At 40.1% G+C, this 13,938-nt stretch overlaps 1 long non-coding RNA gene across 1 annotated transcript; it reads right to left on the reverse strand.

Moving 5' to 3' along the window:
- Nucleotides 1–284: 284 nt before the first annotated feature.
- LOC123606396 lies at nucleotides 285–10,720 on the reverse strand. The gene is made up of 3 exons (XR_006716262.1): nucleotides 10,683–10,720; nucleotides 6,069–6,124; nucleotides 285–342 (listed from the first exon to the last, which is right to left on the reverse strand). It is a non-coding gene; the product is annotated as an uncharacterized LOC123606396 (long non-coding RNA).
- Between the last annotated feature and the right edge of the window lie 3,218 nt (nucleotides 10,721–13,938).

Raw genomic sequence — 13,938 nt, forward strand, 5'->3', positions numbered from 1 at the left:
AATGAGTCAAAAAAGACTTCCTGCCTGAACCCATTCTCTACAACCATGCATGGGAACTTTTGACTCTCTTCTTACTTTCACGGTGCTTAATACAAAGATATGCACCAAGCTGATCATGAATAAATATTATTGACTGACAGATTCTTATTAAAGAATATGACAGAGTCAATAGGAAGATCATATTTCCCGACCCTTGGCATGTAGGTCAGACTGTGTAACTAGTGTGGGCCAAAGACATATGGCTGGTGATATATCTCACTTTCTGGCCCAACCCTTAAAACATACCGTGTGGTCCTCAACATGGTCAATTCAGGTAAATGCAGTCTTTAGATTGTTATGGTCCTAGACAAGACAATATCTGTGTGTTACAAACATCATACAGTTGTGAGCTTCCTAAGTTTTAGATAGAAAATGTATAAGAATACAAAAGTAGTTGATAATTTGGGCAATATTTGGGAGATATCAAGCCAGTATGTTTTATCCTTGAAAATTCCTAGTTCCTAGTATCCCAAAGCTCTTACAACAATAGTCAAGCCTAGAAGCCTCTGATGATAATTTCTTCCACAATGTAGAAATAACACACCTACCTTTAAGGCTGAGCTGTAAAAAAAAGCTTATAGCTTATGGGTTAGGATGTGTGTGTTGGGAGTCAATTCTCCATGAATCATGTTTCTTTACATGTTATAAGCAGAGGCACTGACAGTCTTCTACTCTGGACTATTTTTCTAGGAACAATCTTGAAACACAGAAATAGTATGTCCCTCTGGAGAACAGGGTAGGTTTGTTTGTTATCTAGTAAAATGAAAAAAATGTCTCCCTCTGGTTCCAAGTTTGAGCATATTTGGGGCTTCCTGTGCTTAGAGTTTCTGACATATATCCATTCTGTGCATAACACCCATATAGAGCCGTAAACATTGGTCCCATGGGACTTGGGGGAACTGGAGGGTGGGCACAAACATGAAGCTCATACTACCTCACATGCCTTGGGTAATAAAGCCCCAGTCTCTGACTTGGGAGTCTCATGTCTTCTGCCAGATGCCTTAGAAACTGTGGCAAGCGTTATAACTTGTTAGCTTGAAAGCAGGGTAAAATCTCAGACCCTTCACCGTTCTTTTCAACATAATATAGGAGAAATCCACTACAGAGAGGAGGAGGAGGACAAAAGAAAGCCCACACCTTACTGTCCAGGGAGAGTGTAGAAAATAAAAATGACAGGAGATAAAGAAATAACATCAAATGACTACACCCCTTCCTCTCCCTCTCAGGGCAGAATGCCTAGACAGAATGGGGGAATGAAGTAAGCATCCCGGTGAATAAAGGGGGATCCCAAGAATGTCAATTGGGAGTCAGGGGTGGCTAATGGCATGCTTCCCCCCGATAGTGGATGCTGTGATGTGGCCCCCAGCTTCTCCCTCCTTCAAGACTAACACACTCATTTTCTTAGACTATGGCAGTATTGATATCTGACAGCTCACAGCTAAATATTTCTCAGGGAACTGTTTTCAGATAAAGAGAGCCACACTGCCTAAGGGAATGGCTCCCAGGGGGTCTGGTGGGCAGGGAGCAATTCTCATCCCGTGACTGGTCAATACAGGTCTAATACTGATCCAATACTGGTCAAAATAGGATGCCTAGTACCCTTGCCTTAACTCAAGACAACTTTATGGCTTATTTCAGCTTCAAAGCTTTTCCACAGGATTGGCTGAGACTTTGCCACATTCCATCATGCTTCAATACTTTCATCATTCCTCTCACTCCCACCCAGGTGGAGATTCTGGGAGCCCTCCTCACAAACTTCCGCATGCAAATTTCCATCGTGGAGTATGTCTCCTGGTAATCTTATCTGCAACCCTTGAAAGACTGGCGATAGTTGGAGTGTCACATGATGCAGAAGCAATAATGCTGTGTTGGAAAGACACCAAGTGAGCCTGAAGCAGCACGCATGTGTCCTACAGCTCACACGAGGGATACAAGGGACCCAATGGTTGCTGCATGCTCTGACAAAGGGATACAATGTTCTGAGAGCTGAAGGACTCTCCAGCAAAAGTTTGGAGTTGGGACTGAGAAGCCACTATATGGAGAGATTTCACCTCTAGAAATATGTCTGGGGCCAGGGTATATGCCAGCATAGTGCTGAAATGACCACACAGGCCTACGTGCATATAAGCAGTATCTGCTTATAGCTCTATTCTGCGTCTTAAACATTTAGAAGTCTTTTTTTGTACGGAACCAGAAAACACCCCAAATAACCAAAGCAATCTTGAAAAAGAAAACCAAAGCAGGAGACATCATAATCCCAGACTTCAAGTTGTATTACAAAGCTGTAATCATCAAGACAGTATGGTACTGGCACAAAAACAGACACTGAGATCAATGGAACAGAATAGAAAACCCAGAAATGGACCCACAAACATACGGCCAACTAATCTTTGACAAAGCAGGAAAGAATATCCAATGGAATAAAGACAGTCTCTTCAGCAAGTGGTGCTGGGAAAACTGTACAGTGACGTGTAGAAAAATGAACCTGGACCTCTTCCTTACACCATACACAAAAATAAACTCAAAATGGATGAAAGATCTAAATGTAAGAAAGGAAGCCATCAAAATCCTCTAGAGAAAGCAGGCAAAAACCTCTTTGACCTTGGTCACAGCAACTCCTTACTCAACACATCTCTGGAGACAAGGGGAACAAAAGCAAGATGAACTATTGGAACTTCTTCAAAATAAAAAGCTTCTGCACAGCAAAGGAAACAATGAGCAAAACTAAAAGGCAACCGACAGAATGGGAGAAGATATTTGCAGATGACATATCAGATAAAGGGTTAGTATCCAAAATCTATAAAGAGCTTCTCAAACTCAGCACCCAAAAAACAATCCAGTGAATAAATGGGCAAAAGACAGGAATACACACTTCTCCAAAGAAGACATCCAGATGGCCAACCTACACATGAAACAATGCTCAACCTCACTCATCATCAGGGAAATACAAATCAAAATCACAATGAGATACCACCTTACACCTGTCAGAATGGCTAACATTAACAACTCAGGCAACAACAGATGTTGGCAAGGATGTGGAGAAAGAGGATCTCTCTTGCACGGCTGGTGGGAATGCAAACTGGTGCAGCCACTCTGCAAAACAGTATGGAGGTTCCTCAAAAAACTAAAGATAGAACTACCCTACAACCCAGCAATTGCACTACTAGGCATTTATCCAAGGGATACAGGTGTGCTGTTTTGAAGGGACATATGCACCCCCATGTTTGTAGCAGCACTATCAACAATAGCCGAAGTATGGAAAGAGCCCAAATGTCCATCAATGGATGAATGGATAAACACACACACACACACACACACACACACACACACACACACACACACAATGGAGTATCACTCGGCAATCAAAAAGAATGAAATCTTGCCATTTGTAACTACTTGGATGGAACTTGAGGGTATTATACGAAGTGAAATTAGTCAGAGAAAGACAAATATCATATGACTTCACTCATATGAGAACTTTAAGATACAAAACAGATTAACACAAGGGAAGCAAAAATAATATAAAAACAGGGAGGGGGACAAAACAGAAGAGACTCATAAATATGGAGAACAAACTGAGGGTTACTGGAGGGGTTGTGGGAGGGGGGATGGGCTAAATGGGTAAGGGGCATTAAGGAATCTACTCCTGAAATCATTGTTGCACTATATGCTAACTAACTTGGATGTAAATTTAAAAAATAAATTAAATTAAAAAAAAAAAGATATAGAAGTCTTTTGATTTTCAAAACCTTTTGATACTGTGAATATCTTCAGGAACGTCATTTTTTTTTTTAGTTCCTATTACAAAATACTTTATCAGTATTAGCCTAAGACCAGGAGTAAGAAAAGACAGAAGTTTGGGGGAAGAAGAAATAGGACAAGGCAGAGGTGGGGATGGGGTGGATCGACAGGCCAAACAAATTCAATTATAGGTTCACAATTTGCCCCAGGCCAATCAACTGATGAATGGAAAAAGAAGATGTGGTATATATATACAATGGAGTATTACTCAGACATCAAAGAGAAAGAAATCTTGCCATTTGCAATGACAAGGATTATGTAAAGTGAAATAAGTCAGTCAGAGAAAAACAAATACCATATGATATCACTCATCTGTGGAATTTAAGAAACAAGACAGATACACATATGGGGCTGGGGAGGGGAGAGAGAGAAAGAAACCATGAGAGAATCTTAAGGACAGAGAACAAACTGAGGGTTGATGGAGGCAGGTGGGTAAGTGCCAGATGGTGGGAATGGGCTAGATGGGTGATGGCATTGAGGAGGGCATTTGTTCTGATGAGCACTGGGTGTTGTATGTAAGTGATGAATCACTGAATTCGACTCCCAGAACCAATATTGCTCTGTATGTTAACTAACTAGAATTTAAATAAAAATTAAAAAATTTTTGCCTCAGGTTAGCCCTGAAAAGAGGCACACGAGAATAGTAACTTCATCCCTGAAATGTATTTTATACTGCAACAGCTGAAGTAGTCAACTAGTATGACTGAGAAATAGCAATGGGAAAACAAAATCTTCCCAACGATTCTGTTCCTTTTCAGACATTATCTACTTTTTTGAGTTCAAGTGTTTGTGGTAGGCAGAACAGCGCACCCACTAGAAAGATGCCCATGTCCTAATCCCCAGAACCTGTGAACACGCTGCCTCATGTGCCCAATGGGATGTTGCAGCTGTGGTTAAATTCAGGATCTTGACAGGGAGACTATCCTGGATTGTCCCTGGGAGGCTCAATGTAATCACAGGGACCTTAAATGTGGGGGAGGCCAGAGTGTCAGTGTCAGAGTAATGCAATGTGCGAAAGACTGGACAGGCCATGGCTGGTTTTGAAGATAGATGTGGAACGAAGTGGAAACTGGAAAAAGCAAGAAAACAGGTGCTCCCCTACGATCTCCAGAAAAGAACACAGCCCTGTGGTCACCTTGATTTCAGTCTAGTGAGAACCGATTTGGACTCCTGACCTCCAAAAATTGTCAGCGAATACATTTGTGTTGTTTTAAACCACTAAATTCGAGGTAATTTATTTCAGCAGCAATAGGACACTAATACAGTGTTTAGTGAAGCGAAGGGAAGCAAAGCTGAAGGAAGAATCAAATCATTATTCAATCAGCATATTTGTTTAGTCACTTGAGAAAAGGTGTTTGAGTACGTCTTCAGACTGACACACTATCGGTTGTTCCTCCATCAGGAAGCATTCCCTCATGGAGTCTCTCTGGAAGACAAATCTGAGCAAGAAGCCATGATGGAGTTCAACAGAAGCTAGGAAGGGTGGGCGTCACAGCAGCCCTGAAAGGGAGAAGGATCCTAGGGGCTTTTTATGTTTCTATTTCCCTGAGAGATTCTTAAAATATGAACGGTGACAAGGAGCACAGCAGTAAATACTCAGACTGGTGGGATAATGAAAAAAATCAGTCATCTCAAAACAACTTCATCTCCAGGATGACTTCAGTAATTTCAGAAATAATGGCCTGTCCTGGATATGAGCATGCTTGTTGACTTATGGAAAATAACATACAATCTTATGTTCCACAAGAAAAAAAAGAGGCAGGTGACAACTAATTATTTATTGACTAAACATTATATAAATATTGCATACGAGGCTAAGCTAGAAACAATCAGAAAATAATGAATGCATCCATTTTTTGTACTTCTTTAGCATTTTTCAATTAAAATTAATGCTCGTAAAGAACCCAAAGTAACAATTAACAATGGTTGTCTTTAAGTTTTTGGTCTATACAGCTATATTGAAAGAGGCTTTTTTAAAAATAGAGGGAATATTAACAATTGTAAAAGTAAAGTTATCTCTTAATCATCAGGAGGTATCACCAGTCAGTTAAGTGTCCGATTCTTGATCTCAGCCCAGATCTTGATCTCAGGGTCATGAGTAGGAGCCCCGTGTTAGTCCGCGCACTGGGCATGAAGCCTACTTAAAATTAAACCATTAAATTAAATTAAATTAAATTAAATTAAATTAAATTAAATTCACCTAAGAAAAGGGAGCTCAAGTAGCCTACCTTCTTTAGAGGATTGTCATTCTGTTTGGTCTTCTGGGAAAATTGCCCCATGTTTCCTAGTGACCAGAGAAATCATAGATAATTTAAATCTACAAACATGAAAACACAATATTAGCAAATTTATACAGACAAAAAGAAGAGTGATCACAAAACATTTAAGCTTTCTCTTAAATGCTTTTATTTTTAGAGCAGGGGTGGGCAAACATTTTCCATAGAGGGCCAAATAATAAACTTTTCAGGCTTTGCAGGTCACAAGGTCTCCATTAAAACTGTTCAGCACAGTCTTTGTACCTGGAAAGCAGCATGAACATGCATGCAGCAGCTACGTTAATGGATTGCAGTTGTGTTTTTGCACGTTATGAGATTATCTCATCATTTTCTACCCATAAGTCATATGTGAGGAAGAGAATAAATATGCATGAATATAAACCTGTAAAACCAAAGTGACCTTGAGTCTTAAAGTATATACAAGAACAAGAATGATGGATTTGGATCTAATGAGGTTTAATGAAGGAGTCTCAAGCTAGAAGTCAAGAGATATCGGCTCTGGTTCTACCTCTGCTCCCAAAAAACTTAAATTTGAGGGGCCTCAGTGTCTTCCTGCACAAAGAAAGTCAAAGCATCCTGATGTCATCATCCCTAGCCTCCAGAGAACAGCTACCATGGTTTTGCACTTTTTTTTTATAGATGCTGGAGCTCCTCTCACTAATGTATGTCTCAATGCCTCAGTGAATGGGGTAATTGCTGGGCCCTCTATAGTATGATAGTGAAGAGGGTGGAGCAGTGAGAAGCTGCCAGATGAATAATCCACTCCAAAGTTTGCACCTCTCCAAACCTTTGAATTTCCTCCTCCGCATTATTCCCAGAAACTTTGACATCTCAACCTCGTTGAATGTAGACAACCAAGGACTCCTTCGATTGACTATCAATCAACCAAGCAAACTGTTACAACCACTTTCAGCTGCTTGAGCTAATCCATTAAATCCAGAAGCTCTGGGAACCCGTATCAATAAATTTAGCCTAATCTAACGTTATATTCCATTTCTTAGTCTAACAACCAGAAAACTCATTCCCACATAAATTCACCAGGTTTCTGCCAATATGTAATAACAAAAATTTTTAATTATTTTGAGCATAGCCATACGCTCCTGACTCACACCTTGTACTTGTTCTGACTCAAGTTATAGAGTCCATGAGAGACAGTGTTGATAGGTCTTGACAAGGTGAGGCATCACTTTTTTTTTAAGTTTATTTATTTATTTTGAGAGGGAGGGGAGGGGCCAAGAGAGGGAGAGACAGAATCCCAAGAAATCTCCATGCTGTCAGCACAAAGACCAACACAGGACTGGAACTCACCCACCAAGATCATGGCTTAAGCTGAAATCAAGAGTTGGACACAACCAACTGAGCCACCCAGGTGCCCAGAGGCATGCCTTTTTTAAGAGGCTGCTATCAGTGAGGTTACTGTAGGACCTTTGAGTGAGAAAAGCCGGTCTCCTCAGAGTCTCACAGATAACACCATTCCAGGTCCCACTCCTTCCCAGTCAATGTCCTAACTTTCAAGCAAGAAGTTGATAGGTTATAAATGCAACTGGTGTTGTAATTCTGCAACCTACCCAATTAAATTATGGATTAATCTTCAGCAAAGTCAGCTCAGTGGCTACAAAGTATAAGAGATTCTTTTAGGACTGCTACAGAAACTCTGATTATCCAACAGTGTCTTGAGTTGAAAGTGTAAAGGCCTAAATTTACTATTTTTTCCTCAGTAAACCCATGAGTACAATCAGAAGTAGTTATTCTACCTTCTAGTTTTTGCAGTTTTCATTACTGCCAAAAAAAAAAAAAAGTATGATAGCCACTTGGTCTCTAAGGTATTTGCTTCAACAAACACATCATAAGAGATCATTTATTTAATCATGATATCAAAGCCATGTCATGGATTATTAGTAACTCATTCTTTCCTGCCAAGGAGTTAAGCAGTATACCTACGGCCAAAGGCATAATTGAACCAATTCCAGAATTCTATCTTTTAGGATATATTTCCTGGGACCATTCCTGTTATTACATATTAGGGTCTAGCCAGGAAGGGAATTAAATATAAGGAATTGGTTACATAAATGTTTGGGGGCCCAAAGAGCAAAATAGAAACACTGAGGTAATGCAGAGATCATAAGTGCAGCCACCACCCCTTAGGCCAAGGGAATACAAAGTTTAGATTAGCAAAGCCTAGAAGCTCAGAGGAGGCAGTCGTGGCTGTTCCAGGTACCTCTGAGAAGACAAATAAGCAAAGTACTAAAAGAAGCTGGAGACTGGAACAAAATGCCGATGTAGAGGCCTTACTAACAGGAATAGCAAGCAAACAGGCACCAAAACTCCTCCTCCTAACTCCCAATTTCTCTGTAGGGCCTTCTACTTGAGCCTAATAGGCAAAGAATTATGGGAAATGTAGTTTGCAAATGTAGTTTGCCACATCATCACAGAGCAGAACAGAGAAGGTTAAATTTGGAGTGAAGTAACAATAGCCAAGTCCCTGGTACTATGTCACGTCCCAAGGGAAGATTCCTATTAACCAACCAAATGCCACCATGGTATTATACGATAAAAAATCATTGCCATAAACCAGAATGCTTAAAGTCAATGGATCAGCACATTCTCTCCCTGGAGGCAGACCTCCATGAGGGTAAACAAAAAATTTTGACCCTCAGTTCCAATCCAACCTTTACACTTAGAGCTTCAGATATGTGTAAATGCTAACAGCCTCCATGATTCTGATGTCAAAAACCTGGTTTATTTTCTCATTTATAATTAGTCCATCTAGAAGACCACCTGAGCCTTTGCCCTCCAACATCAGGAAAATGGAGACTCCTGCTTCTTCAGTTCTTCAGGTTCCTTGGAAATCTCTCCTTGTGTTTAGCAGGAAAAAAAAAAAATATTTTCCCCAAATTATGTGGCCCGACTAATCAAGACTCTTTCTGACTATAAGTTACAAAAACTTAACACCAATTGGTTTAGGTAAAAAGTAGAAGTCATTAGTCCATGCCAATCAGTCAGTATGTATGTACTACGTACACGTGTATCAGTTATTCAGCAGTGAACAGATACAGGGAAAAGCTCTTCACTGTTCTGGCCTGTTGTTGACGTCAGGTGTCTGCCCTTAATACTTATGAGTCTGTAACCATATAAAAACGACCTACCATCTTATTTTCCACCTACACTCAGGTTTCTGGTTGGGTAAAATACAACATATATTAAGTTAAAAGACAACTGATAAACTGGAGAAACCTTTAGTGATATCTATAACATTAACTAGGAGTTAATATCCAGATAATATCCTTAAGATAAGAGCTCTTTAAATAAAACACTTAGAGATGAATAATGCAAAAGAATATATAAATGACATGAATAGGCAATTCACAAAATGAGTGAAATATTAAAAACACCAAATTATATCCAGGAGTAAAAGATATCCACAGATCAATAGTGAAAGCAAAATTTTGTCAGCTTAACGATGAGCATCAAATCATAAAATCTGTACTTTTTTGGTCCAATAATTCTACTTCTAATCATTTAGCCTGAGGATGTCATTAGACAAGTGTATGTGTATTAAGGTGTTGATTGTGATGCTTTGTATAGCAGTAAAAGCTAGATATAAGCCTAGTGTCCTTTAAGAACACTACAAACACAGTATTACTAATTTTTTCATTTCTTTTGAACCATGTTCCAATATGCTTAGCATGAAGCTGTTACTGATCTTGTTGCTACTTAAACTTCTGATATTTTTTTGGCATTGATTTTTTGCATTACTTTCAATTTTTTAAAACATTGCGTTCAGGTGCTATTTATCTTGATTACTAAGAGGACTTTATTCACTTATTTATTTATTTATTTTGGTGCCCTTTAAATGTGCTGAGGCAAGTGCTTCATTTGCTTCACCCTGTTCCCAGCTTTAAGAGAAATGGAGATTAATTTTCCCCACATGTATTAGTTTGCTAGAGCCACAAACTGGATGGCTTAAAAGAAATTCATTGTATCATGGGTCTAGAATCTAGAAGTCCAAGGTCAAGATGTTGGCAAGTTTGGTTCCTTCTGGGGACTGTGCTACAGGATGTGTTCCATGCTTTTCTCCCAGCTTCTGGTGATTTGCTGGAAGTCTTTGGTGATCCTTGACTCCTAGGATCAAGAACCTGATCGCTGCTTTCATGTTTAAGTGGTGTTCTCCCTGTGTGTGTGTGTCTGCCTCCAAACTTCCCCTTTTTATAAGGGCACTGGTTGTATTGGATTAAAGGCCCACCCTATTCTAGTGTGACCTCATCTTGACTAATTCCATCTGCAATCACCCTGTTTCCAAATAATTTACATTCTGAGTTCCTGGGGGGTAGGACTGCAGCATATGAATTTAGGGGTGGGAACACAATTAAACCTATAAAACCGTGTTTAGTAAATTTTCTGTAGGCTTCAGTCTGATAACCCAGAATCTTTGCTCTGCCTTCAGGAAAGAGCAGGATTGACTTATAGCCTCTGGCTTCCTTTTGACTACAGTTAATTCTATATCTACCCAGAAATAAATACCTTATAGGCAGAGAGATGGGTACCACCTCAGTATTGCCTACTCACCAGTCCATTATTGCTGACTCTTACGACTCAGGCTCTGGAAGAAAAGGAAGTAAACAAGAGTTGAAAAGCCAATGAGCATCATGAACCCTGGGAAATATGGGAAATCCTAGGTACCCTCAGGCCATCTCCATTCATACACTCATTCTCCTTTCCCTGTCACTCATATACAGTCTTTAAGAAAAGAATGGAGGGGCGCCTGGGTGGCGCAGTCGGTTAAGCGTCCGACTTCAGCCAGGTCACGATCTCGCGGTCCGGGAGTTCGAGCCCCGCGTCGGGCTCTGGGCTGATGGCTCGGAGCCTGGAGCCTGTTTCCGATTCTGTGTCTCCCTCTCTCTCTGCCCCTCCCCCGTTCATGCTCTGTCTCTCTCTGTCCCAAAAAAAAATAAAAATAAACGTTGAAGAAAAGAATGGAGGGGCGCCTGGGTGGCGCAGTTGGTTAAGCGTCCGACTTCAGCCAGGTCACGATCTCGCGGCCCGTGAGTTCGAGCCCCGCGTCAGGCTCTGGGCTGATGGCTCAGAGCCTGGAGCCTGTTTCCGATTCTGTGTCTCCCTCTCTGTCTGCCCCTCCCCCGTTCATGCTCTGTCTCTCTCTGTCCCAAAAATAAATAAACGTTGAAAAAAAAAAAAAGAAAAGAAAAGAATGGAAGTATCATGATTTGCATTTTCACTTCCACCTACATCATGGAAGCAAGAGTGAGAAGCCTTAGGTGAGTACATTTACAGACACTTTAGGAAGTAATACAAATGTGTAAACTGAGGCTTGGACTTCACACAGAGTAAGTGGCAGACCCAGGATTGACACAAAGATCTCCTACATCACAGCCCTGACAACAAGAAGCCCTACTGCATGACAGATATAGATCTTTGACCGAATTCTAAGGTTCTGTCAAACCAGAGTGAAGCCAGTCTGACCAGGGGTAGACCATTACACAGAAGAAGACCCTCCAAACAAACCTTGCTTCCATCCTTTTCTGCTGCTCACAGAGCCTACCCATGTGCTGACCTCCCACCTTCTTCCAACTGCCTGGAGTATAGATTTGAAGCTCTCTGTAGCAACACTTCTGCTGAGTCAATAACTCTCTAGCAGAGATACTGTAACAGACAAGCTCTTAGTAGGAAACTGGTACAATATATGTTCCCCAGTCAGTGTGAACATAGTTTTCTAGTGGTGCTCTGGCCACAATCTCACTCAAACTATATTGGTTGGAGTGCTGTGGGGACTCATCATGAACCAACAATTATTGTGGAGTTCCTCAGTTGTGTTTGTGCAGTCTATAATCTATAGGCTTCTTCTCTTTGTCGGCAAGATCTTTGCACAGATGGTTGTTCATAACTAGAGTTTGCAAGGGTGATATGTATATTAATGAGCGGAACTCACCAATGTTTTTCACCCTGATATAATTTAATGTTCTAATGATGCCACTTAATGATGTGCAACAGATAACAGAACATGTGTCTCTATAAGTCATGATAATTAATTCAAAGAGTAAACAACTAGAGTATAAATAATGTTGTTCCAAGGCCAAGCAAAAGGGAAAAAGAGGAATGGAAGAAAGAAATGCAAACCTTGAGAGATCTCAAACCATGCTAGGGTATCATTCCCTTCTTGAGGGGATTTGCAGAAAGAAACAGCAACAAAATTAAGAAGGAATAACAAATGGGCCTATCTCCTTATTATTTTTTTATGGCTATCTTTTCATGACATCATGAAACTAGACATGGTAGGCCTTAGGAAAATTCGGTCTACATATTAAAGGATATCCCATGCATACACAATTATCTGTGCCATGCTAAAGTGTATTAAGCTTTGTCATCATTGAAGTCTTAATTTTCAGGATAATAGAATGAAATGTCCACTCTTAAAGTAATCTTTCCCATCATTGTTGGCTCCTTACAGTTTTACAATACCTACTCTCTCTTTCCATTATACTTTTGGTCAAAGTATGAGAATTCTGTGACGTAAATTGAGATCATGTTACCACTATCCGCTGTGATTTCCCAGGGCCTGTCATAATCTTTGACTCTAACCTTCAAGAGATACACAGCTTATTATTTAAGTCTTTTAGTGAAAATCACTATAGAATCATTTTGGAGCTTTAAAATAGACCATACAACCAAAAATTAAGCATAAAAATATGTCTTTGATGTTAAATTTTACTCTAGTAGAGAAGCCATTTGTTCATTACAAACTGTGCTCATCTCTGCTCACTATATTATTTCTGATGGGATATCTACAAGAACATTCAGGAAACTAACACTTACATGGAACAGTAGGTCCACCCTTGGAGTATATTCTCTAGACTACCCTTGTTACTTACAAAGAGGGTTACATACTCAATCTACTCCTGTTTCCTGTAATCTTCACCTCTTTACTCCTTCCCTTCTAGGATAATCGAGGTGTGACTACCCACATCCAAGGTGGAATTTACAAAATAGAAAGTAAAATGTGCCTAGCTTAAAAAAAAAAAAAAGAACATGTAGTATACTAAAAATGGAAACCTACCTGAAACAAAATAATTCACTACTGAGCTTTAATTATGATTCAACTATTTATAAAATTATATTTAAAAATAATTTTTCAGTTATTATTAGAAGTAATATATCTATAATTATGGGAGTAAGGTCCTGGACCTTCAGGTCCTGCCACTGCCCCATCAGCAGCAAGCAAAGTAATTGGTGACCTACAGGTCATGAACATTAATAATAGGTTCTTTAGAAAAGATATTATACTCATTCCTCATATTTGAAAGGGAAAACACTACCTCATCATTTAGTAAGTGCTGTTTTTAAAAAATTATAAACATCTTGGTGAAAGAATAGCAATTTTCCCGATAGAAAATGAACAAACACCTACAGTCACTAATAGCAGAACCAGCCCTTTCTTCCTAAGTGTCAAGTCCTTCCAGAGTCTTCTAGAATACAACATGAACATAGATAGACTCTGGCAGGTAGAACCTTTGGAAGTATTATGCAGTTCGACCTATTGGCATGAATATGTAATGAAATGCTCAATACCAGCTCAAAGGCACACATGCTTGTAAAGGTTCATATACTGGTCAAGAACTTGTCACCTTCCCACGTTCTATTATCTCTCAAAGTTCAATGCCACACTACTTACCATTAGAACCTCCCATGGTAGGGGCGCCTGGGTGGCGCAGTCGGTTAAGCATCCGACTTCAGCCAGGTCACGATCTCGCGGTCCGTGAGTTCGAGCCCCGCGTCAGGCTCTGGGCTGATGGCTCGGAGCCTGGAGCCT

This window comes from Leopardus geoffroyi, chromosome A2 (assembly GCF_018350155.1).
Source record: "Leopardus geoffroyi isolate Oge1 chromosome A2, O.geoffroyi_Oge1_pat1.0, whole genome shotgun sequence".
Classification (NCBI taxonomy): domain Eukaryota; kingdom Metazoa; phylum Chordata; class Mammalia; order Carnivora; family Felidae; genus Leopardus; species Leopardus geoffroyi.